The sequence below is a fragment of the Pseudophryne corroboree genome, chromosome 6, assembly GCF_028390025.1.
Source record: "Pseudophryne corroboree isolate aPseCor3 chromosome 6, aPseCor3.hap2, whole genome shotgun sequence".
Classification (NCBI taxonomy): Eukaryota; Metazoa; Chordata; class Amphibia; order Anura; family Myobatrachidae; genus Pseudophryne; species Pseudophryne corroboree.
Window position 1 is genome coordinate 287,973,984 of NC_086449.1, and position 26,548 is coordinate 288,000,531.

Here is a 26,548-nt window from a genome sequence, read left to right on the forward strand (position 1 = left end):
CCCCCACAATTATAAGCTTTATATACAATACATTGATGTGCAGCACACTGGGCTGAGCAGTGCACACAGACTGAGTCACTGTGTGACTGTGTATCGTTTTTTTCAGGCAGAGAACGGATATATTAAATAAAACAAACAACTGCACTGTCTCTGGTGGTCACTGGTCACTGTGGTCGTCAGTCACTAAACTCTGTCTGCACTCTGCACTCTCTTCTAATCTACAGTATCACAGCAATCTCTCTCTCTCTCTCTCTTCTAAATCTAATCTAAATGGAGAGGACGCCAGCCACGTCCTCTCCCTATCAATCTCAATGCACGTGTGAAAATGGCGGCGACGCGCGGCTCCTTATATAGAATCCGAGTCTCGCGAGAATCCGACAGCGTCATGATGACGTTCGGGCGCGCTCGGGTTAACCGAGCAAGGCGGGAAGATCCGAGTCGCTCGGACCCGTGAAAAAAAAAGTGAAGTTCGTGCGGGTTCGGATTCAAAGAAACCGAACCCGCTCATCTCTAGTGTATGTATATACAATATATGTATACATAGATGTGTGTATATGTATGTATGTGTATATATATGTATATATATTTTATATATATATATATATATATTTTATATATATATATATATATATATATATATATATATATATAGCACAAGAATGGGTAGTACTCACGGGACTGTCAATGACGGAAATTAATGGACACGGGAGTCACACCTGTATTGTGTCCATTGATTTCCGCCATTGACAGTCCCGTGAGTGCCGCCCGTTCTTGTGCTATGTATCTGGTGGGAGATCACCTTGGAGGGTTGGAGGGCACCTGGGCACTTAGTGTGACAAGCAGGTGGCATATATATATATATATATATATATAATTGTGCAGGGCGTCCTCCTAGCTTAATATAAGCAATAAGCGGAACTCTACAGGCTTTTAAATTAGATTACATCTGTACCCTGAAGGAAAAACCCACGTCCGTAACTATTAATACAGATTTACACTAATTTAAAAGTCTGCAGAGAGCTGACTCTTCCTTTCTACTGGGAACCTACATACAGTATACACATATATACTTATAGCTATAAATATATATATTTTTTATATAGCTCATCTGTCTGCCTCTTTATTAGGGGCCCCGCTGTCTGAAGTGCTCCGGGCCCCCCATAGCCTTAATCTAGCTCTGGTTATGGGGTGCTAGGCTGAAGCTTTGCCCAGGGTGCGGAGAGACCTTGCACCGGCCCTGTGTACTGGGCATATAGGATTAGTATTTTTTGTCTAATAGAGTTGGAATAAGGTTGCAGATAAAGGACAATATTATGTGGCAGGATGCATCACGCAACTTACTCATACCGGTGACAATGCTAAATTCCTTGTCGTATAAACAACCCTTTATGAAGCTAAGAACACTGTACGCTGTTTGCTCAAGAAGTACCGTAATGGTACGCTATTTGCGTAACGATCGCTCAGCGGTAAGCGAGACGCTCAAGCGTCACGTTCGCTCACGGCCTAGTGATCACAGGACACGTTATTGGTTATGTCTAGGGGAAAGATTCGCTGTAACGTAGCATACGCTAGAGACCACGAGGAGGTCACCAGCGGTGCAGACGCTCACAACACTATACCTTGATATTAAACCTTATACCGATGAAACACACAGAATACCTTAATGTGAGTACAGGGTGTAAGTGCAACCTTGTGTAACCTGACTATCTACAAAGCTGCTTGTGCGTCACCGACGCTCAAGTGAACACTTAACACTATAGTAAATACACAGATACTGGTTTAGGGTTCCAAAGCCTATTATCTGTATTATATCTAGTCTACTTGTAAAAGAGTAACACAGTACAAATGATACACTACAATATAACAAAGACTTCCTAACCAAACACCTAACTAAGGGATAAACTACAATGCTATCCTGGTTTAACACAATACAATACAATACTATAAAGTTTAGTCTAGGGGAGATATGAGAGAAAAGAGAGAATAGAGAGAGAGAAATTGGCTCACAGAAAGACAATGATTACGGAGAGAACTTACGCACAAAGGGTATGATCGCCTGCGCCTCGATATCCAGCTCCCGATTATCAGCAGATAACCGTTGATGAGAGAGTGAGAGCTGGATGTGGTCGGCCTGCCTATTTATGCCCCACACACAATGCAATCTCCTGGTCCTACAATCCCATTGTCCATTGGCCGAAGGAATTCGGCCCTGTATCATAACAAAAGGTCATAGGGTGATTCATACAGGTGGGCTGTGACGATTTCCAACAGCTCAGGTGGGTGGGAAACTGGGTTTCCCGCCGCATACCTGAGTATGTGTAAATAATAGAAATGGACATAAACTTCTTATGTCCATAACTATTCGCACGAGCGATTAATACGCTCCAAACCAACACCGGAATATTGCTAATTAAATACTCTTCCGATGGGTACCAAACACTGCTGTATAATTCCTGTTAGACCCTTCGTACGATATAAGGAGGGATTCCTCAGCTCTGGGACATTGTACTTTAACCAAACTTACAGAATCTATCAAAGGGACCATGATCTATAAACTACATTAATTGTGAACATCTGTAACGAATGAGTCGCACGCTACGATCACATAAACTCTACCGTAAATGCGCATACTGCGCGTGCGAGTGCACGCTATTGCGGGTATGCGCTTCCACGGGAGAGCGTACGCATGCGCAGCACGGACCAGTGTGCGGTGCAAATATGGCAGTGTGCACTAAGACATTTTTCTGACTTTGACAGTCCACCCTTTGGCAGTCAATAATAACTGCCACAAAATATTTAAGGAGAAAAATGTAAGTCAGGGGTTAATTGATTTCCATGGTGGGGTAAGGAAGAAGAGAGGAGTAGGTGTGAAAAGGGTATGACCTAGTGAGAGAGTAGGAGCATGTGTGTATGAGTCCATGTTTGGAGGGTCATGTATCATCGTGCCGTACGTGTGGTAAATCAAGCTTCGAGGTATTGCGAAGTATACATTTGAATTCCTTCTTATCCTGTGGTACAGGTCTGTGGATGGGCTGTCAAACTCTACCGAGCTCATTTCGGCTGTGGTTGTAACACAATGGGGATGCACATTTTAGTTGATGATACATGAATTGGGGGGGTATGTGGTTGCTGCTATCTGTGCCTGTATTCCCTATCGACTATGTGTGTTATTACCTGAGGGTTGCAGAGATGAAGATAAAGAACACTTACGAAAAATGCAATGATATTCTATGTCAGGTTAATGTACGTTCGTCGATTGGGGTCTTGATTGGTGTCGGTTGATTGGAGTCTTCTTCTTTGTGCTTTTGCTCATAAATCGTGAGTAAAGCAAACAACGTCCATGGATTTACAAAAAATGTTGGGCTATCGTGATTTTAAAGTTCCTAGGGAAACTGGGGTACCCATGGCATTGTCCATCAAAATCTTGTATATCAGGTCGACTGCTCTTCTTCTTTCCATCTTTCCGTTGTCGGCCCCTTGGCTCATCAAATCCTTCGTCTACGTGGGTCTTTGTACCTCGGAGGAAAACATAGAAATGGGTGAAAGACGGACCGTATACTCATTACATCATTACGTCATGGTTTCTAGCATTGGGTCATAAATCAAATCCAGGTTAATTACAGTTTCCTCACTCCTTAAGCTCATCACTTTCGTACTTTGCTTGCACCTCATCAAAGCCTGCCCGCATCTAAATATCAATCCAATAGATATAACGACACCCAAAATACACAGTAGAAACTTTCCAACATCCATTATGACTCCTTGAGCCCACTCTCCCAAACCGGAGAACCAATTTCGCGGGTTCAACCATGACACCCAACCAGTCAGCTCATTACCTACAGCAGCAAGGGTGAGATTGTGTTTTCGACGAAATTCCCACTTTAATTGCAGAATATCGTCCATCTTTTGGTCTATGACCTCTACCGGATCCTCGGTGCTATTTGTGATATACGTGCAACACTTTATGCCGTACTGTGTTGCCAATGTAACACAATATCCGCCTGTTACTGCTGTAAGATAATTAAGAACCATCCTATGCTGAACTAGTTCTGTTTTGTAAGCTTGAAGTTCTCTTCCAGTGTATCTAAACGTGTCATCATACATTTCAGTGATATTATCTAACAAATTGGCGAGTGCGGAAATGTATCTATAATTCATCACTCCTCGAGCGGTACGAGTGAAATCTAACGCTACCAGAACCTGAATCCCGGTGGATTCATGGATAAGATCAGAGGCCGGATGCTCTAACCTTTCTGACAGTTGTCTTTTAACTCGGTGCTCGTAATGAGTGTGAGTATAAGGAGCTTGGGCACCACGGTGTATGTCCTTCATTTTGTCATGTGTAACAGTCATCACTTCAGGCAATACTTTTCCAATATAACACAATCCTTCAGAGTTTGGGGCAAGCCACTTGTACGCCCTTCTCCCGCATATGAAATATGCATCATCGGGGAGAACATAAGGGACGGAGAAGGACATGACCATGTTACAAACCTTCCAGGTGAAATCTCCTGACCCTAATTCTTCCATCTGCCTAATGCACGTATCAGTTTGTACGATATGTGCACAGTATCCTGGTGATACCTCTCCAACTTTAGTAATCCTATTTCCTAAGGTATATCGATACCGGAAAGATTTTCCTCTACTGGCTATGTGGCGTACGAGCTCTGTATCTGTAGGCATTCTATCTGCTCTGTGTGAAAAGGTCATGGTAAGGTTGCTCCATGACACTTCCCAATTTCCCGGTTTTCTGGGATTGGAGATGTTAAAACATAAGAGGGACCTATCCACATGGTATTGGTGGAGCTTCAAACTAGGAGGGCTGGAGATGTTAAACCTCCGGTCCACCGGTCTCCCACCACTTAGCTCAAGTACCTCCCCTAACGTTAAAGGAAATGGTACTAGCCCTGATTTGCTGTGTCCCTGAGGTACTTGAGAGCATACCCAACAATCGGTCTTATTTAACACATTACCCACTAAGGAGTGATAGTCACTCAATGGATGCCGGTCCATATGGATATTAAAACTGGATTGGCATTACTTTGTTACAGAGCCTACAGATACAACTTTCTTTTTGAACTAACATTCCTTCACAGTTGTTTACAAATAACATGGTTGTTAGATCGTGCCCGGTACTCGCCTTTGCTTGGTGATTGGGTTGCTATTGGAAATTTACACCTCCGTCTCAGTCATCAGGACCTTTCTGGATCCTTTCTCGACCTCACTGGTACTCTCACCGAAACAGACTGCTCTGGTCAACATCATGGTTAGCGGGAAAATCCATGTCACAGTCTCTTGGGGCAAGTCCATCTTACAGGAGGAGAAAAGAAGAAATTTGTAAAGGGGGTATAAGAAAATCAGTTTGAGGGGGAGAGAACTTGTTACGATAATAAGTTCTCTCGTCTTGTTGTTCTTCTTGTTCTGCTGTCCTCTCAAAGGTGCTGTCTCTCAGTCTTCCAAACGAACATTCTGGTGATGCAATATTCCTTCCTAACCGGCGATCTTTCTGTAAGGAGAAAAAATCTGGCATTACCATTGGTCCAACTGAGGGATGACATACCATCTTTAAACCATGGAAACATGAGTGGGAAGAGAGAGACAACAAAAAAACAAAAGAGATAGAGAACAATTCATGTGCATATATACATTACATAACTCGACAATAACCACCAATGAGAAAAGAGAAACAAAACATTTTTAAACATTGTCAACATTAAGAAAACATTGTTAGCATTAGAAAAACATTGTCAGACTTATTAGGCTGTCATATCTACGTGTCTAATGGTTTCCTTGAGCAGTCCCTCCCCACCAGCACTTGCATTACTCCACTTGTCTGTATCTGGCCAGAATACATAGTGGCGGATAGGTCATGCTGGGGTTTGGTAGACTTCTGCAAGGACCAGGCGAATATGCAATGTTTGAATTCTTACCAATAATCATCAGAGATGGGGATAGAGAGTGAGAAAAGGGAAAAACATTTTTCACAAATACATTTACAACGTTTAACCTGGTCATTCCCGTGTCTTCAGTGAATGACCTCCCACTTCATTAACCGTTACCTCAGGCTTGCCTCCATTCCTAACAATCACCTTTCCTGCCTATGTGATTCTTGATTATAATGGTGTGTGTTGTAATTTTGCTCATTTCTTGGTCTAGGGGGTCTAACTTTATGTGGGCTGTTGCAGTTGTGGGCATAATGCCCTTCTCTCCTACAATGGTAACAAATCCTGGGCTTCCTCCAAGTGTCAGTGAAATGGGGTCTTGGCTGATTTGATGCCTCCTCAAACGCTCGGATGCTCATCATCATCAATCGTTTCCCCTGTGCTTCCCTGGTTCCTTGGTTTTTATGATTATGGTGTGGTCTTTCTCGTGATCTACAATCTCTTGCAATGTGTCCCTTTCTATGACAATGGTAACAGACTACCATATCTGGATTTCTCGCAGGGGTGTGGGGCTTTTGTTGGGGTGGTCTTGTGGTTTGGGCCTGTATTTTTGCTGCCATTAACTTATCTCTTTGTGACCCTCTGTATCTGGTGATATTCTGATCCTGATTGATGACGGCCTCTCTTAGTGCAGTCACCGAGATATCTCTCCAGTTTGGGTTGGTGGTCTGTACCCTTGTTTTTAATTCATCTTTTAAACCATTCATTACAAAAAACTTCAGCGTGATTTCCATATTTCTTACACATCACATATCGTGCCGACCCGATGGATCGGTTCTCTGAATCAACCTGAACCTGGGTTGATCGCCCCCTACCTGAACAAATGGCCCCCATAATCTGCAGGCGTTGCTTATTCCTCCTTGAATATCAAGGCTTTCAGCGCACCCTTACAAACAAACCAAGATGTCCTTGGGCAGGCCGGCGGTGGTGGTTTATCAAGTACCCCACTTACTTCTCGCCCACGTTGGCCTATGCCGCAATCACTGTAAACCAGAGCTGTGGTACCCAACCCAGGGCCCCTGTGAACCTTTAGTTTACTGGAACATATGAGGGTTACCCGCAGGACACTTACTCTTTCCAGTAAAGTTGGGGTTGTTAGATAGTTCCTGAGTGACCAGCGAACTTCCCTTCCAAAAATAAAAAATTACACAAATCACGTCAGAATGTACAGATAGCGTTTGTGACCACTTTACTCTAATGGTATTAGGTCAGATTACTAACTACTGCACACAATAACGTGCGGTCCAATCGTTCAGTATACGAGCACTACTTGTCATGTACTGAAAGATCAATGGAATCGATGTTTCCGGCTGCGATTCCTTCAACCAGAGCTTGTATGGCCTATATGGGTTCTGCACCAACACCCCAGGCGTTGTGCCACTGGACTTTTATAGCGGACCTTTTTACCTTATGACCTCCTGGTCTGTTCCTTATGACCTCCTGGTCTGTTACCCTTACCTTATGGTCCGCTATACTCTAATGCTCAAATATTATTTAACCAGAGATGCCTCCCTGGCCACCGTATATGTCACTTACACGTATGTTCCTTAACGAGTACCCGACTTTCCTTCTGGTTCCACCTTAAAGTTATATAAACTTTTGTATACAAAACACACTCACTCAACACATGTACACTTTTGTTTCTATATCTATTTCTGCGCAGAAATTGTCTTCAGGCCAAGAGTGTTACCAATTAGGAGCAGGATCTGTTAAACTAAATTTTCAGATTTTCCAAAAAATAGATTTGCGTTATTTACCGCGTCGCGTTATCTACCGCTGTGCGTTACTTATCGCTTTTGCGCTAATTATCGCTTTGCGCTAATTATCGCTTTGCGCTAATTCAACTTTTCGTGACTTGAGCTACGTGGGCGTAACCAGACGCTACGTTGCGTAGTGTACGCTGCGTGCGTCTGCCTTTTGGATTGCGTACGCTAGTCTTTGTTAGCGACACGTGTACGCAATGCAAAGGATCCACCGTAACACAATATATTTATTTATCAATGTAGATGATCCCTGATCATCTACCGCAATCCACACTGACTGCCTTGTATCTCAGACAAACCGTGTGTTTGTTCTATACTTTAACTATTACCTCTACTTATTAAATAACAGCAAATCTCCTTTTAGCACTTTCTATCAACTATAAAATTTGGCAAACAGGAATAGTGATATACGAAAATGAAACAGAAATGCAGATATATGCGTACGTACGCAAGACAAAAGAAAAATAAACAGTTTTAAAAGACACAAGCGTTTTGTTCTTACTTCCGGTTACCGGATTCCTTCAGCACTCTTTACCTAAGCGAAGCAGACGCTTATCCCGTCAGCAACTGCGAGACAACCTCCCACCCTTTTGCTGGGGGATAATGTCTGCTGATCTACCTAGTGCAGATGTGAAAAGGACCGGACGAGCCCGCAATTGACAATGCTAAATTCCTTGTCGTATAAACAACCCTTTATGAAGCTAAGAACACTGTACGCTGTTTGCTCAAGAAGTACCGTAATGGTACGCTATTTGCGTAACGATCGCTCAGCGGTAAGCGAGACGCTCAAGCGTCACGTTCGCTCACGGCCTAGTGATCACAGGACACGTTATTGGTTATGTCTAGGGGAAAGATTCGCTGTAACGTAGCATACGCTAGAGACCACGAGGAGGTCACCAGCGGTGCAGACGCTCACAACACTATACCTTGATATTAAACCTTATACCGATGAAACACACAGAATACCTTAATGTGAGTACAGGGTGTAAGTGCAACCTTGTGTAACCTGACTATCTACAAAGCTGCTTGTGCGTCACCGACGCTCAAGTGAACACTTAACACTATAGTAAATACACAGATACTGGTTTAGGGTTCCAAAGCCTATTATCTGTATTATATCTAGTCTACTTGTAAAAGAGTAACACAGTACAAATGATACACTACAATATAACAAAGACTTCCTAACCAAACACCTAACTAAGGGATAAACTACAATGCTATCCTGGTTTAACACAATACAATACAATACTATAAAGTTTAGTCTAGGGGAGATATGAGAGAAAAGAGAGAATAGAGAGAGAGAAATTGGCTCACAGAAAGACAATGATTACGGAGAGAACTTACGCACAAAGGGTATGATCGCCTGCGCCTCGATATCCAGCTCCCGATTATCAGCAGATAACCGTTGATGAGAGAGTGAGAGCTGGATGTGGTCGGCCTGCCTATTTATGCCCCACACACAATGCAATCTCCTGGTCCTACAATCCCATTGTCCATTGGCCGAAGGAATTCGGCCCTGTATCATAACAAAAGGTCATAGGGTGATTCATACAGGTGGGCTGTGACGATTTCCAACAGCTCAGGTGGGTGGGAAACTGGGTTTCCCGCCGCATACCTGAGTATGTGTAAATAATAGAAATGGACATAAACTTCTTATGTCCATAACTATTCGCACGAGCGATTAATACGCTCCAAACCAACACCGGAATATTGCTAATTAAATACTCTTCCGATGGGTACCAAACACTGCTGTATAATTCCTGTTAGACCCTTCGTACGATATAAGGAGGGATTCCTCAGCTCTGGGACATTGTACTTTAACCAAACTTACAGAATCTATCAAAGGGACCATGATCTATAAACTACATTAATTGTGAACATCTGTAACGAATGAGTCGCACGCTACGATCACATAAACTCTACCGTAAATGCGCATACTGCGCGTGCGAGTGCACGCTATTGCGGGTATGCGCTTCCACGGGAGAGCGTACGCATGCGCAGCACGGACCAGTGTGCGGTGCAAATATGGCAGTGTGCACTAAGACATTTTTCTGACTTTGACACCGGTCTGCATTATTATGTCTTTTTCCCTAGGTTAGTGCCCAGGGAGTAAGGGAGTACATGCAGCTGCTAAATGCTTTACCAGTGGCAGGGTCAAGGATACTTGTACAGCATATTTTTATTGCATTAGAGATGCGAATAAGATGCAAATTCAGTGCAAAACTACACAGTGGTACACATGGTGCGGCTTAGATGATTATCTGTGATGTGCCAAACGGGGCTATTTGGCACGATTTGAGGATAGATGTATGTGGACACAGGAGGAAGGAAAGAGAGATGGGAAAGAAGAGTGAATATGTTTTCTACAATGAATGGTCCAGTCAGCTGATCATCCAGAGCGCAGAGATCAGTACCTTACCAATAGAAATAAAACGCCAGGTGTAAAAAATACAGGTACAATATCACTCAATCATTGTGAAGGCAAACCAGTTTCTTCTTGGATACAAATACATTAGTAAACCTACCCACACTGTAAATCATATACACTGTACATAGGCTTGCCATAACATCCATTTAATTCGGGACACCTATGATTTACACAGGTTCTGTGGCCGGCTAAATTCAAGTCTGCATTTCCCCTGATTTTAATGGGCCCAGAACCTGTGTAAATCAAGCCTACTGTATATGTACAAGGTATACAAACATAGTAAAACACAAACTGTTACTAGCATAAACAGCAAACAAATAATAAACTCAGAAAAACTAATTTAGTTTCAGTTTTCTTTTATAAGCTTATATCTGTAGTTGTCATTCGCCTTTCAATGATCTTTGACGCCCCATATTATAGTGCTAAACAGCAATGACATCATAGGGGAAAGCAGGCTACAGAAAAGCAGGTAACACCACAAATAAACAATTTTAAACTGCATTTCACAGGTCACCAGTTTATAAATTATACCAATAAATTAATATACTGATTCACACATGTAAACATTTCTCAAAAGATACTGAAGTAGAAAGATCAGTGCTGTTACTCACATACTTCTTTAAAGTCCAGTTTGTATCATCCATGACACAAAGATGAAGTAATGCAACAATTTCTTGAAATGTGATGTCTCTAGTTTAGATCTGCTTCATTACAGAATTATTATATTTACAATATATATAAAAGCTGACTGGAATAACTGCAGAACAGCATAATAAAGTGCATGAGATGTACCAACTGTTTCTATCACGCTATTGTTAAAAAAAAAAAAAGTAAGATTTGTCTTTACAAAGTCAAACAGGGCCAGAGGCATAATTGTGACTAATGCATTGGAGCTAATCATGACGTGTCTAACAGAGCCAGGTCTGACTGCTCAGGCATAAATATGTGCCAGCTTTAACCCTTTTACTTCTACAGTCTAATAATAAATGCTCCACACTTTATTTCCAGAATAAACTGTTCTGAACTTTTCATTTATAAACAAAGCCTATTAATGCTACATGTGTCCTCATACATCATTGCTGCAGTCGCGCTGTACAGCCCCTCTTGGCGCGCCAGGTCCAGTGCAACTCTGCTAGCGTCAGGCGTGTTTTTGTATCTTTTTTTGCTGAAAATGCATTGTTGCCACAATCAATGAAGGCTACAGAGGTGGGGCAGTAGTATAGTTCAAACAGGGGAGCCACACCTACTACCACCAACTGTCATCCCAAACTGACTCACTGGCAGTTGGTGTGGCTCCCCTGTTTGAACTTTGGACTGTGCTGCAGCCCCACCTCTGGAGCCGCCACTGTAATAATACAGGAGCGGTTCTTGGTGCGGGCAAGCAATGCCTGCGCCCGGGGCGCTGCGGCATGGGGGCGCAGCCGCAGTCACCCCGCAGGCACCGCTGCCTGCCCGCACCCCGCTCCCCCGGCTGCAGCAGATGCCGTGAGCTGTGTGGGCGTCCGCTGCAGCCGGCTCCAGCGACAGACACTATAGGTCAGTATTGACCTCTAGTGTCTGTGAGGCGCTGCTATGGGAGAGACGTCATGACGTCTCTCCCATAGAGAGGAGCCGCGGCGGCCAGACAGAGCAGCAGCAGCGGTCGGAAGCGGGGCAGTGGTAAGAATTTTTTATTTATTTTTGTATGTGTTTGACTGAGGGCATAGCAACAGGAGGCACAGCAGCAGAGGGCACAACTATTGGGGGCACAGCAGCAGAGGGCACAACAGGGGGCACAGCAGCAGAGGGCACAACTATTGGGGGCACAGCAACAGGAGGCACAGCAGCAGAGGGCACAACTATTGGGGGCACAGCAGCAGAGGGCACAACAGGGGGCACAGCAGCAGATGGCACAACTATTGGGGGCAAAGCAACAGGGGGCACAACTTTCGGGAGTAAAGCAAAAGGGGGCACAACTACTGGGGCAAATCTACTGGGGGCAAAGCAACAAGGGGCACAGCAACAGAGGGCACAACTACTGGGGCAAAGCAACAAAGGGCACAACTACTGGGGGCAAAGCAACAGGGGGCATAACTACTGGGGGCATAGCTACAGGGGGCACAGCTACAGGCGGCAAATCTACTGGGGGCAAATCAACTGAGGGGCACAACTACTTGGGGCATAACTGTGGCCCCTCCCCTCCCCTATGAAGCCACACCCCTATTTTTTGACACACGCCTCCGGTGCGCACTAATTGTTTTGCGCGGGGGGGGGGGCGCCAGTGGAAACTTTCGCACTGGGCCCCACAAGGTGTAGAACTGGCCCTGTAATAATATCACAATGCAATGTGGCTAGGACACATCAGGAGGCTGTGCTGACTAATTTGATATGCAACAATTGTACTTCTGTGTGCGACCGAGTCCCTGAATCTGTATACGAAGTGCTACTATGCAAAAGCAGCATGTTTTTTCCATGTTAAGTTCCATTGTGCTTCATATACAGACTTAGATGCACACAGATATCAAAGTGTTGCAAATCAAATAATACCCCCTTTACACTCCCCAAATAACCTGTGTAGCAAGCAGAGTTGGACCATGTAAGGAGGCAGTGTAAACGGGTGACCCGGGTCATCCAACCCCAGCCCCATTTACATTGTATGGAGAGCCAGCTGCTCTCTGGTGCTTGGAGATGAAGTAATCTCCAAGCACTGGCAGAGGGAAGCCCTGGCAATAAACTGGGTCCAGCCTGCGGCATAGATGGGGTTTCAAGCTGCTGTGACACGGCTTGAAACCCATGTTCAGTGACCCGGGCTGAACCCGGGATAGAGGTGTAAAAGGGTTTTTAATCAGCAAAGTCTCCTGGTGTGTCCTAGTCACATGATAAGAGTTTTACGGGACATGGCAACTCACTCGCACCAGGCATCTCCCGCCACGTGGCATATTGAGGCAGGACAACCAGTAGACAAAATGCCTGTCATAGACATATCTAAAATCCTTGAGAAGGGTCTCTCGTATGTACCCACCACACAAATTGACCCATTTCAATGGTAGGTCGATAAATACCGGTTGCAGCGACAACTCAAATTGAGGGAATACTTTGCTAAATCTACAGCACCCGGCAGTAACACTGAGGACAATTATAGGCTTCCTACAGCGTTATCTAAAGTGCAACCTAAGTCTACATTTGAGCCTCAGTCATTTAACGCTACGGTTAAAACCTTCATGAGGCTACTTGATCTACAGACCACAGAGGATGTACAAAAACCTACTTGTACTAGATCCAACTTTACCAAGGCTCAACAACTTGCATTACAGAAATTGGCTGATAATACATCACTGGTGTTTCAACCTGCTGACAAAGGGGGAGCCCTGGTTATCCAGGATAAATGTGATTACATAGCAGAAATACAGCAACAACTTAGAGATGTAATCACGTATCGCGCATTGCCACAGGATCCTACGCCTATATATAAACAGGCATTAACACATGTTCTACAACAGGTTGTGCGCGACAACATTATACCTAGTAACTTGATGTATGCTTTAATCCCAGCTCATCCGGTTACCCCGATGCTTTATACAACTCCCAAAGTGCATAAAACATTACTCAAGTCCCCAGGTTGCCCTATAATTGCAGCCACCAAGTCACTATTTCAACCAGTTGCTATATATCTGGACAGCCTGCTGCAGCCTTGTATACAGGACAATCCGAGATATTTGCTGGAGACTACTATGCTCCTTAGGCAACTTCAGGAGATTACTATTGCCACTGATGACATCTGGTAATGTAGTGTTGATGTAGTTTCATTATATACTGCAATACCCCATGATATGGGTTTAAAGGCAGTCCAGGATTACATCACCAGCCATCCCAAATACAGTGGACCAAATCCAGTTTTGATTCTGGAATTATTGGATATGATTCTCAACAAAAAACAATTCTGTTTAATAATCAATTTTATTTACAGTGTGTTGGCTGTGCGATTGGGTCCAGTGTGGCCCCATCGTATGCTAACATATTTATGTTTGATGTTGAACAGCAGGTATTTTTTTCCAATAGTCAGATTCGTGAGCACATAGTGTTTTATTCCAGATTCATTGACGACTTATTGATTTTGTGGCAGGGCAGTAGGGAATTATTTGTATCAACTATTGAGACCCATACTCAGACAGGACATCCCGTTAAATTTACTTATAACATCAGCCAAGAGTCCGTTAATTTCCTTGATGTTCAGATTACACTTAGGGAATGGCAGATATGTACCAGTTTATATAGCAAGTCCACTGACCGCAATAGTCTGCTGCATTTGCAAAGTTCACACCCTGTGGCCCTTAAAAGGGGCCTTCCCTAATCTCAATTTTTAAGAATCAAGTGCATTAATACAGATCCGGCAGTAGCACAACAACAAATGCTAATCATGTTTGACAAGTTTGTCTAACGTGGTTATAGTAGCGATCAATTAGCAGCTACTATGAATAAGGCTTTAACGCAGGATATACAGCAATTATTACATAACAGGAAGCCTAGGGAACCAGGTAATATTTTACCATGGGTGACACAATATCATACATCCAGTGCCTCCATCAGCAGAACCTCTAAACGCTTATGGCCTATGGTCACTAGTGATAGTGACTTGAAAATGAAGGATACTAAATTGCTAGCCAGCTATAGGAGGGGACGCAGTATTAGGGATTTTTTGGTTAAGACTAACATCACCACAGATAGTACAGTACAGAGGGGAAACTTTTTAAGACAGAAGAAAGGATATCTCAAATGTACATGCCAACGTGTAGTTTTATGATACCCGGTGATAGTTTTTTCCATCCATTGTCAGGTCACCGTTACACCATTAGGCATACATTGACATGTAATTCGAGATTTATGGTCTATCAGATCCTATGCCCATGTGGGCTGTCATATATTGGCAAAACTGAACGTACCTTTAAGGAACGTATGACAGCCCACAGGTCTGCCATCAGGGCAGCCCTACATACTGGCTCTAGTGAGCAGCCTGTGGCGAGGCACTTTAGTCAGGCTCCACACCCGCTATCAGCTGTGCGATATCGTATGATAGACCACATTCCCCCTTCCATCTGAGGGGGTGATCGAGCATTGAGTCTACTCCAGTGTGAGAGTAAGTGGATCTACAGACTGGGTACTCTTGCACCAAGGGTCTCAATGATCACTTAGGGTTATCCAATTTTTTGTAAAATAGTTTTGGTATTCCTGCATTTACCTCATGCCCTTATTTTTAATATGCTTCAGTTGGTTATACAGGTTGAGTATCCCATATCCAAATATTCCGAAATACAGAATATTCTGAAATACGGAATTTTTTGAGTGAGAGTGAGATAGTGAAACCTTTGTTTTTTGATGGCTCAATGTACACAAACTTTGTTTAATACACAAAGTTATTAAAAATATTGTATTAAATGACCTTCAGGCTGCGTGTATAAGGTAAATATGAAACATAAATAAATTGTGTGAATGTACACACACTTTGTTTAATGCACAAAGTTATAAAAAATATTGGCTAAAATTGACTTCAGGCTGTGTGTATAAGGTGTATATGTAACATAAATGCATTCTGTGCTTAGACTTAGGTCCCATCATGATGATATCTCATTATAGTATGCAATTATTCCAAAATACGGAAAAATCTGATATCCAAAATACCTCTGGTCCCAACCATTTTGGATAAGGGATACTCAACCTGTACATATAAGAGTCAGATAGAATGTTGATAGAATTTTGTCTATCGTACGATGTATATACAGGTTGAGTATCCCTTATCCTAAATGCTTGGGACCGGAAGTATTTTGGATATCGTATTTTTCCGTATTTTGGAATAACTGCATACCATGATGAGATATCATGGCGATGGGACCTAAGTCTAAGCACAGAATATATTTATGTTTCATGTACACCTTATACACACAGCCTGAAGGTAATTTTAGCCAATATTTTTAATAACTTTGTGCATTAAACGAAGTTTGTGTACATTCACACAATTCATTTATGTTTCATATACACCTTATATACACAGCCTGAAGGTCATTTAATACAATTATTTTTTACTTCTTTTGTGTATTAAACAAAGTATGTGTACATTGAGCCATCAGAAAACAAAGGTTTCACTATTTCGGTCTCACTCAAAAAAATCCGTATTTCAGAATATTCCGTATTTCGGATTATTTGGATATGGGATACTCAACCTGTATATATTTTTTTTTGCCAGTACTTTGGTACAGTATAGTATTGTCTTTCTGTCATTATTAATATAGTTATATAGTTACTGGTATAGTGATATCTGACTCATTTATGCAAATTAGATGCACTATTTTATATTGCATCATAGTCCTTATTATATAGCATATTTTTATTTCTGTATGGTAGTGCACTCACCAATGTGTATATCATTATATACAGGCTATCTCAGTATATAGAGGCAGATGTATGTAGTTTACTCTATGTATTTGCTTTATCCATTTATGTGACATACTAATTACTATTGTATATACTTTGGTGTTGTGCCTTGCAGACGACATGTTTTGTGTTTGAGTCTCGTGCTGGGACTGCTTCCGCATACAATGGTTACTATGGTGACGGGTGCACTCGTGACTCATGTTTAATGACGTCACTTACAACTTTTATGAAGTCCCCTTAAAATTAGGACATAGCCATGCACTGACTAGACTAGATCTGGTTCTAACTATGTAAGGATAATTGGCAGTCTGTCTAGCCTGGAGCTTGTTTCTGCTCTATTAGCGAGACCCCACACTCACATTCTCTTGCTTTAGTGGAAACTAGCCCAGTCTGCTGGGGGGATTAACCATTGTTTAAAATTTATAGTGAAAAGGAAGGAAGGAAGGAAGGAAGGAAGGAAGGAAGGAAGGAAGGAAGGAAGGAAGGAAGGAAGGAAGGAAGGAAGGAAGGAAGGAAGGAAGGAAGGAAGGAAGGAAGGAGTATGTGAGGTGGAACAAAAATTAATTCCATTCAGAAAAGCATATATAAATTTGCACCTAAATGGTAAATGAGGTGAATATACAGGTTAAGTATCCCATATCCAAATATTCCAAAATACGGAATATTCCTAAATACGGATTTTTTTTGAGTAAGACTAAGATAGTGAAACCTTTGTTTTCTAATGGCTCAATGTACACAAATTTTGTTTAATACACAAAGTTATAAAAAATTATTGTATTGAATGACCTTCAGGCTGTTTGTATAAGGTGTATATGAAACATAAATTAATTGTGTGTATGCACACAAACTTTGTTTAATGCGCAAAGTTATGAAAAATATTGGTTAAAATCACCTTCAGGCTGTGTGTATAAGGTGTATATGAAACATAAATGCATTCTGTGCTTACACTTAGGTCCCATAACCATGATCTCTCAATATGGTATGCAATTATTCCAAAATACGGAGAAATCCGATATCCAAAATTGAAGTAATTTCTGCTTGAGATTCACTCAAGCCTGGATGCATCATTATTACCCTCAGGTATAGTAATACAGTCCTTCCTCTCAAAATTATATAGAACTTCTAGATGCATTAAGTAGGAATCCTAAGTCTCTTCTGTTGTAGTTAGAAATTAACAGCAGATAAGAACCACTTGACTGCCGTTTTTTAACCATATTGTTACCTCATACCCTATTTGGTCCTTATTTCTTTGTAAGGATAACCTTATGCCTATTCCAAGCATGTTTAAATTGTTCTACTGTATTAGTCTTTACCACCTCTATTCCACTTGTCTACTACACTTTCTGTGAGGGTGACCTGGAAAACGTGAACTGTGTGGAGTCCTGATAACGGAGTTTGAGAACCAGTGCTCTACTCAAATGGGTTTTGCAAGAGCAAGCAGACTGAGCACCAGATAGATTAACAGTCTGCTTGCTCTCACAAACCCCTTCGAATACAGTTTTTCTGCACTATTATCTGGGAGCACCACCAACCCAATGCTATCACAATTGTCAATAAAATAGCCATACATTGGTAACATATCACTTTATAAACCTAAAAATTATATACAATTTTTCCATTCATGTGCAGATTCTAAAACCCAAACAGAACCACTGTTCTAGTCTACAGTACCTAGATCTTCAAATATTTGTTTTACCCTTCCTGGTGGGTCTACCTTGTTGTATATCTTTGTGTCATCTTCAAAAAAAAGGCATACTTTACATTCAATTTAATTTGTTAAATAATCAATAAAGATATTAAAAAGCACTGCTAAAATCTAAATAAGCTACTTCTATCCCCGCCCACCTCCCACCTTGACCTATTACTTTTGTAAACCAGTCAAAAAAGTCAATAAGATAAATTTGACATGCTCTCCCCCAGTAAATCTATAGTTTCTGGAAACCTGTAAGTTGCTGGGTTTGAGATATTCTGCAATTCTTTCTTTTAATAGTGTTTTCATTAATTTCCCTACTACTGATGTAAGGCTCACTGGTTGGTAGTTACTAGCCTCTTCCTTGCTTCCACTTTTGTGCAGTAGGACTACATTTGCTCTTTTCCAGTCCTTTGGTATTCCTCCTGTAGCTAATGACTAGTTTAATAATTCTATTAAGCTCTTTTAGCATCCTTGAATGTATCCCATCTGGCCCTATTGATTTATCTACTTTCAGTTTTGAGAGTTCTGTTAGGACCTTTCTCCTCTGTAAATGTATTTGTTTCTTCCTCATGTTTCTTAATATACTTGCAACTAATTGTGCCCCCTTCCCTTCTCCTTCAGTAGTGAATACTGAGTAAAAATAATTATTAAGATGATCTGCTGTTACATTGTCTCCCTCAACAAAACTCCCATTCTCTGTCTTCAGTCTTACTGTTCTGCCTTTTGGTTTTCTCCTTTTGCCTATTTACCTATAAAAAAGTTTTGCCCCATTTATCCACTGACTGGGCCATTTTCTCCTTAGCTTGTGCCTTTGCACATCAGATTACCTTCTTACCCTCCTTCTGTCTAAAACGATACACCTCTTTGTCTTCATTATTCTGCATCTGCTTACATTTCCTAAAAGCCATCTTTTTTAATTCCACAATAATTGCTAGTGCTACTTCTTTTGCACACCATACTTGCTTCCTTTTCTTTGTGTTTTTCTAACCTTTCTGATACAAAGGTCTGTTGCCTTTAGTATTTAACTTTTTAATTTTTTCCACCCCTCCTACACTCCTTCCAAGTTGCTCCAGTCTGCCAAAGAATCGCTTACACATCTCCCCATCCCTATAAAATCAGCCTTCCTAAAATCCAACACATTTGTTTTGTGTGGGATGAGTCAGTCTCTATTTTGAGCCATACTGCTTAATGGTCACTGGATCCCAGGTTTTCACCGACATATACATCATATATTTTGGTTGAACTTCAAGTCAAACCATGCTAGCATAACAATGGGTGCCTATGCTGATATAATGAACTCTGTTATGCTCGTTATGATTCCTTTCACTACTCTCATTAAAGGGCTGATTGTTATGAGCCACGGCTGTGGCTCATTCCTGTTTTGCATTTTTGGTTATGTATTTTATGTTATACTTCTGTTTATGTTCCCCGTGGGTGTCATGGGGTGTTCGGAGATCACCCTTAAGGAGAGGGTACTGTTATGAACCACAGGTAGTGGTTCATTCCTATTTAATGTTTATAAGTAGTCTTGCAGGCCAGGATTTCCCGTTGCTCTGGTTTAAGAAGATTCTTGTTTGCTGCCAGTGGTGAGTCTGTGTGATTGCAGCTTGTTCCCATGTGTTCAGCCTCACCTGTCTGTTGATTGCACCTCTCAGTTGTGCAGCAGGGCAGCTGCACGACATTATTAATTAAGACTCTCTGTTATATGCTGGCTCAGTGCAATTCACAGATGCTGGTGATATTTCCAGATTTCCAGGTTTCCTGGGTTCCAGAGTTCTTGAGTTCTGAGCTAGTCCCTGCCAGTTCCTGAGCTCCTGTCTAGCAGTGTCTGTCTAGCTGCTTTGAGTGTTGGTTACTGTGTCGATTCCAGTGTCGATTCCAGTGTCTGATCCTGTGTTCTGCCGTGAAGCGTTCCTGTCCAGGAGTCCTGTGGCTTTGTCTGTGCCTGGTCGAATATCTGGCTTCTTGGTGTCCACCGGTCTGTCGTTTGGGATTCTGCCTGTCCTCCAGTTCTGAGAGTCTGTGTCGGCTACATTGGGGGTTCCTGTCCGTTTGCTAGTATTTGTACCGGTTCCGTGAGTAGCGGCTTTGCCGCGTCCGTCGGCTCAGGCAGCAGTATTCTTTGGTTATAATTTGTTTCTGGTGTTTTGCAGAGGGTTCTGCTTGTGCTGTCACTGCCGGTACACAACGGTATTGTGTCGGCGAGTGGACAGCATTTCCTTTGTTGTTCTTTTCCTTTGGCGGCGTGCCGCACATATATTTAGGTTTAGGGTTGTTAGTAGCCCCTAGCCTTCTGTTTGTTTTAGCTAGAGGTCCCCTTGTTATTATCCTGTCTCGGTTCACGCCTTGTCTCAATCTAAGACCTGGGGGCATCGGAGTTGGGCAGACCTAATCCGCCCTTCAAATGCGGCTGCCGTGGGCCCAAGAAACCATAGTCACTCAGGCGTGAACGGACCACACGGGTGAAACAACGGAGGTAGGGTGCTAGGGGCTATTTCCACACCACACCTCATTTCAGCGTCACGTTCTGGTGCTCAGGACTCACTACGCAACATCTCCCTTGTTCTGAGCACCAGGAACCTAACATTATCACCAGCCCTACAACAAAAAAGAAATAAAACTTTTTCTTTTTTGGCCCAGTCCAGTGTCTTGTTTAGAATCCAGTCCTGTCTAGAATTCAGTGTGCAGAATCCAGTCCGGTGTTTAGAATCCAGTCCTGTCGAGAATTCAGTGTGCAGAATCCAGTCCAGTGTTTAAAAATCCAGTCTTGTCTTGTCTAGTTTAAAAATCCAGTCCAGTCTTGTCTAGTCTAGTCTAGTCTTGTCTTGTCTAGTTTAAAATCCTCCTATGCCAACTATGCTAGCCCTGCAGGCGTCTCTCTCAGCCCTGAACTCTGCTTTCAGTGCTTTGAAACATGAGCGGCTGGAAGTTTTGCAGCAATCCTTAAAGCAACTGCAAAACCTTCTGACCAAAATTTTGATTATTTTGCCAGAAGTTCTTGAGAGTTCATTCTCTAAAGAGACTCTTGTTCACAGTATGGTGACAAGTGAATCCTCAGGTTTAATTAGAGAGAAAAAGTTTGAAAGTTTTCTGCGGCCCAGGCTCTCAGAAGAGGAGCGTCTGCGTCGCAGAAACTTAGATTTATGCCTATATTGTGGGGGTTTAGGCCACTATCTGCAGACCTGTGAGCCAAAGTGTGGCGACAAGTCCTGCCCTCTGGCCAAGTTGAGTCAGTATACAAGACCTACTCCTGTCTTTACTGTGGCAGAGGTACTTGTCACACAACCCACACTAAAAAGCACTCTCTCCTATAATTGGGGTCCTTGGACTAGGGAGCCCCATTATAGATTCAGGAACCAAAGGAGAATGTTTCTCTCCTCTCTTGATTTTCCTGTGGAAGCAGAGTTGCAAACCCCTGGAGTGGTGCCCGATGCCCAGGGTCCTGGAGTGGTGCCCGATGCCCAGGGTCCTGGAATGGTGCCCGATGCCCAGGGTCCTGGAGTGGTGCCCGATGCCCAGGGTCCTGGAGTGGTGCTTGATGCCCAGGGTCCTGGAGTGGTGCCCGATGCCCAGGGTCCTGGAGTGGTGCCCGATGCCCAGGGTCCTGGAGCGGTGCCCGATGCCCAGGGTCCTGGAGCGGTGCCCGATGCCCAGAGTCCTGGAGCAGTGCCCGATGCCCAGAGTCCTGGAGCGGTACCCGATGCTCTAGGTTATAGAGGGACATCGAATATTATTGCTCAGGTGTCAATACCAGAAGGGGTCTCAGAAGCTGTTACCCCAGGTAGAGACTTGAAAAGCGCAACTCCAGAGAAGGTGTCTAAAACCATAGTTCTAGAAGGGAACTCGAGAAGCAAAACCCCAGAAGGGATCTTTGAAGTAATATCCCCAAGTGGGGTCTCGAGAGACGCAGCCCCAAAGAAGGGTCTAGAGGTCGCTTCCCCAGGAAAGCACTCGAGGCATAGCATTAGTGGAGGTTCTGAAGGTTATAGCTTCAGCAAAGGTCCCGGAAGTCTTAGTCCCGGGAGAAGTTTCGATAATTATCGACTCAGAGAGGGAGGCTGACGGCTCGGTCCCAGAGAGAGAGGCCGACGGCTCGGTCCCAGAGAGGGAGGCTGACGGCTCGGTCCCAGAGAGGGAGGCCGACGGCTCGGTCCCAGAGAGGGAGGCCGACGGCTCGGTCCCAGAGAGGGAGGCCGACGGCTCGGTCCCAGAGAGGGAGGCCAACGGCCCGGTCCCAGTAAAAGAATCCGAGGTGCTGGCCCCAGCGGGGTTCCCGATGGCCACTGCCCCAGCGGGGTTCCCGGAGGTCACTGCCCCAGCGGGGTTCCCGGAGGTCACTGCCCCAGCGGGGTTCCCGGAGGCCACTGCCCCAGGTGGGGTTCAGAAAGTCACTGCCCCGGGTGGGGTTCAGAAAGTCACTGCCCCGGGTGGGGTTCAGAAAGTCACTGCCCCGGGTGGGGTTCAGAAAGTTACTACCCCAGGGGGGGTTCAGAAAGTCACTACCCCAGGTGGGGTTCCGAGGGCCACTGCCCCAGGTGGGGTTCCGAGGGTCACTGCCCCAGGTGGGGTTCAGAAAGTCACTGCCCCAGGTGGGGTTCAGAAAGTCTTAGCCTCGAGTAAGGTCAATAGTGACCAGGTCCTAGCAAAGCACTCTAGTCAGTCAGATGGGAAGGAAGCAGATCCTGACTCTGTTGATATCTCAACATCTATAATCTTTGATGGGGACTTAGTCCAATTTCTGGCGCTTTACAAACACTATTACACCATTTTGTTGTTTAGACCATTTCTGGGCATCACTTCAGAGAACCTTGTGCTCTATCTGATATATTCCTTTAGAGGAGAGCCTTTTGAGTGGGCAACCAGCCTAATGAAAGCTGAAGATCCCATTCTTCAGGATCCCCCGGCATTCAGTGATGCAGTTATTAAGAGATATTGGCCCTCATTCCGAGTCGTTCGCTCGGTAATTTTCTTCGCATCGCAGCGTTTTTCTGCTTAGTACGCATGTGCAATGTTCGCACTGCGACTGCGCCAAGTAATTTTGCTATGAAGATAGTTTTTTTACTCACGGCTTTTTCTTCGCTCCGGCGAACGTAATGTGATTGACAGGAAATGGGTGTTACTGGGCGGAAACACGGCGTTTTATGGGCGTGTGGATGAAAACGCTACCGTTTCCGGAAAAAACGCAGGAGTGGCTGGAGAAACGGAGGAGTGTCTGGGCGAATGCTGGGTGTGTTTGTGACGTCAAACCAGGAACGACAAGCACTGAACTGATCGCAGATGCCGAGTAAGTCTGAAGCTACTCTGAAACTGCTAAGTAGTTTGTAATCGCAATATTGCGAATACATCGTTCGCAATTTTAAGAAGCTAAGATTCACTCCCAGTAGGCGGCGGCTTAGCGTGTGTAACTCTGCTAAAATCGCCTTGCGAGCGAACAACTCGGAATGAGGGCCATGGTTCCAAAGAAATTGGTTCAGGTTCCTCTAGGTCACCCGTCTTATCTGCTGAGAGTTCACCGTATTCTGTAAATTCGGCACAAGAGTCTCAGCCCGTTGTTTTGACTGCAGGATGTGCTTTTCTCTCTTCTTCTAATAGTAGTACTTTGCCTGAAAGTTCAGCTCCCAAGGTTAAGAAACCAATCTCTGATTTGAACCCAGCCTTGCTGGGAGGTACCATCAGTTCAGACAATGTTTGGGGAATTACCTTGGTCAGACCTCAAGAACTTTGTAAAAATAATAATAATAAGAAAAATAAATGATTATTGACTCTTGCCTTGTTAAAAAATAAAAAATAAAAAATAAAAAGATTTTTTTTCTTTCCTTGTCTTGTGTCCAGTGGCCACCGTCAAGGGGGGGCACCGTTACAAGCTGTTGTCACAGCTTATTTCTGTTAGACCAGTGTGTCAGGTTTTTTGTTTGTATCCCTTGTTTTGGAAAGTCTGAATTTTGGGGTCCTTTGACCCCTCCTCAAGGGGGGGGGGGGTAATGTTATGAGCCACGGCTGTGGCTCATTCCTGTTTTGCATTTTTGGTTATGTATTTTATGTTATACTTCTGTTTATGTTCCCCGTGGGTATCATGGGGTGTTCGGAGCTCACCCTTAAGGAGAGGGTACTGTTATGAACCACAGATAGTGGTTCATTCCTATTTTATGTTTATAAGTAGTCTTGCAGGCCAGGATTTCCCATTGCTCTGGTTTAAGAAGATTTTTGTTTGCTGCCAGTGGTGAGTCTGTGTGATTGCAGCTTGATCCCATGTGTTCAGCCTCACCTGTCTGTTGATTGCACCTCTCAGTTGTGCAGCAGGGCAGCTGCACGACATTATTAATTAAGACTCTCTGTTATATGCTGGCTCAGTGCAATTCACAGATGCTGGTGATATTTCCAGATTTCCAGGTTTCCTGGGTTCCAGAGATCTTGAGTTCTGAGCTAGTCCCTGCCAGTTCCTGAGCTCCTGTCTAGCAGTGTCTGTCTAGCTGCTTTGAGTGTCAGTTCCTGTGTCGATTCCAGTGTCTGATCCTGTGTTCTGTCGTGAAGCGTTCCTGTCCAGGAGTCCTGTGGCTTTGTCTGTGCCTGGTCGAATATCTGGCTTCTTGGTGTCCACCGGTCTGTCGTTTGGGATTCTGCCTGTCCTCCAGTTCTGAGAGTCTGTGTCGGCTACATTGGGGGTTCCTGTCCGTTTGCCAGTATTTGTACCGGTTCCGTGAGTAGCGGCTTTGCCGCGTCCGTCGGCTCAGGCCGCAGTATTCTTTGGTTATAATTTGTTTCTGGTGTTTTGCAGAGGGTTCTGCTTGTGCTGTCACCGCCGGTACACAACGGTATTGTGTCGGCGAGTGGACAGCATTTCCTTTGTTGTTCTTTTCCTTTGGCGGTGTGCCGCACATATATTTAGGTTTAGGGTTGTTAGTAGCCCCTAGCCTTCTGTTTGTTTTAGCTAGAGGTCCCCTTGTTATTATCCTGTCTCGGTTCACGCCTTGTCTCAATCTAAGACCTGGGGGCATCGGAGTTGGGCAGACCTAATCCGCCCTTCAAATGCGGCTGCCGTGGGCCCAAGAAACCATAGTCACTCAGGCGTGAACGGACCACACGGGTGAAACAACGGAGGTAGGGTGCTAGGGGCTATTTCCACACCACACCTCGTTTCAGCGTCACGTTCTGGTGCTCAGGACTCACTACGCAACATCTCCCTTGTTCTGAGCACCAGGAACCTAACACTGATTTATCACCATCAGCATGGCATGGATGTACTGTATCAAAAATTGCATGCAGGGACAGAGTTTGCAAGAAACCTCTGTCCTTGTGATGCTACTCCGCAGCCCTTTCAGTGTATTTTTCATAAAAAATACCCAGAGTAATGGCTGCAGATGCACCGCTGCCAACACATCGCTGCCACTTCCACCACCGCTCCACTTCCCGTCGCAACGACACCTTTGTGACGTGATTTCCCCCACCCCACCCTTCCTTTCCCCACACCGCTGATCATACTCACCAAACCCGGGGATCAGCAGTCAGAGCTCCTGGAGGGCTGCTGGTCATTAGGGTTCCCTGTTGCTGTGACCTCCGTTGCTGTAAAGTGAGCTGCTGCTTTGCAGCACCACTTTACTGCCCTGGATGTCACAGGAGCAGCACGAAGCCCCGATGACCGTCAGCCCACACCGGAGCACTGATCACCAGATTTCCTCACATATGATTTCATATACAGTATATAACAATTAGTATAAAAAAAAATTAGTTCGACTATTTCAAAGGGATTTTATTAGTATTCACAGTTCCCCCAGAATATTTCTCAATGGATGGAACTATGAATACCCCTTCTTTAAATATTTCTCCAAGCCCCAGAGATCAATTTCAATCTACTCAATTAGCTATATTAACTTAGCCTCTGCAGAGCTGGAGGAATAAACCGATACAATTGTTACAACTTGATTCCTAAACAAAACAAACAGGCACATCTGAAAAAGATACTTTAAAAACCACTATATAAAATAGATATATTGTATCCACAATTGCTTCAGAGGAGGGCATACACATGAGTCCCTTATTAATTAACAGTTGGCAGTCTTTTCAAAAATAGCAGCTGATTAAGCACGATTCTGCTCAAGATGTTTAATCAATCCGTTTATGTAATAAAGTCCTCAGCAATAAATTGGAAATACTACTTTAGACTAGCGTGCACCCCTCCAATCATATTAAAACATGGCCATGTTATTTTGGTTAAAAGTCAAATTACCGCATCCGTCCTCAATGGACTTTAAGGAACACTGATCCGTCCACTCCCGGCCCTGGTAGCTAATTCCTTTAGGGGGCCATATCCAGAGGTCCG

The 26,548-nt window shown here is 43.8% G+C and overlaps 1 protein-coding gene across 1 annotated transcript in view; it reads right to left on the reverse strand.

Annotated features, from left to right (window-relative positions):
- WDR72 (WD repeat domain 72) overlaps positions 1-11,385 on the reverse strand; it is a 417,276-nt gene extending 405,891 nt beyond the window's left edge. The window contains exon 1 of the mRNA XM_063926109.1: positions 11,206-11,385. The gene's annotated coding sequence lies outside the window, so the exon portion shown is untranslated. The remainder of the gene's footprint in view (positions 1-11,205) is intronic.
- Between the last annotated feature and the right edge of the window lie 15,163 nt (positions 11,386-26,548).